Raw genomic sequence first — 995 nt, 5'->3', positions numbered from 1 at the left:
AAGAATTTCCTTTATTCTAACACTATGTCCTTCCTAATGTTTTTTGGTGTTAAAAGTGTCCTTTCATAGCCCTGACCAGTTTGGCTCAGTGGATAGAGCATCGGCCTACGGACTGAAGGGTCCCGGGTGCGATTCTGGTCAAGGGCATGTACCTGGGTTGCGGGCACATCCCCAGTGGGGGGGGTGCAGGAGGCAACTGATCAATGATTCTCTCTCATCATTGATGTTTCTATCTCTCCCTCTCCCTTCCTCTCTGAAATAAATAAAAATATATTAAAACAAAAAACTTCTGAGTGGCGATTTCACAGTGTCGTGTAGAGGGATGGAATCCGGGAGTATACAGGGTATTGGGGTCCAGGGCTCTCGGAAGGGGTGAAGGGAACTGCAGGCTGGGAACCTCTGGCAGGAATTCCCACCTCCTGGAATGCCACCTGTGCCTGGGGAACTCTGCACAGGCTTTTGAACAAGAGGGGCTGGGGCGTCCAGCTTGCCTGCAGGGGTGGCGTCAGTGCCAGGGACACCTCCAGCGCTGATGCTTTGCCACTCCAAGCCTGGCCCTTTAAACCTCAGTCCATGATGTCACCATAGACAGCAAGAGGTGGGAGGGGGACTGCAGGCCTGCGGACGGACTGCATTTCCCGGCAGCCTGGGTGCGCCACACCCTTCCCAGCAGGCCCTGGCCCGGGCGGACGGTTAACCAGCCCGGTGCCGGTGTCCACGGGGACTCCACAGTGGCCATTCTGGGACGAGAGTGGGGTTCCCCTGGGGGTGGGATGGTTGGAGCAGGCCAGATCCTTGGGCCTGGCGGGGCATCGGGCCCCGATCTGTCATCAGTCCTCGCTTCCTGTGCCAACGCCGAGCCCTCCGCCCTCCCCCTGCAGTCTCCCTCCGGGACCCGGGAGCTCAGCAGCACTCGGACCCCGTCCCCACTCTGCTCCGGCCTGGTCCCCGGATGCCCCGCGGGGCTACCCTTCGCCTGCAGCCCCCTTTAAGCG

At 59.5% G+C, this 995-nt stretch overlaps 1 long non-coding RNA gene across 1 annotated transcript in view; it reads right to left on the bottom strand.

Annotated features, from left to right (window-relative positions):
• The window catches only part of LOC107184353, an 11,926-nt gene that overhangs the window by 5,398 nt on the left and 5,533 nt on the right, over nt 1–995 (bottom strand). The gene's annotated exons all lie outside the window — the stretch shown is intronic.

Source organism: Myotis davidii, unplaced genomic scaffold (genome assembly GCF_000327345.1).
Source record: "Myotis davidii unplaced genomic scaffold, ASM32734v1 scaffold425, whole genome shotgun sequence".
In the NCBI taxonomy this organism is placed as follows: Eukaryota; Metazoa; Chordata; class Mammalia; order Chiroptera; family Vespertilionidae; genus Myotis; species Myotis davidii.
Note: the sequence above shows the minus strand (reverse complement) of the source record. Positions and strands in the feature narration are given on the sequence as shown.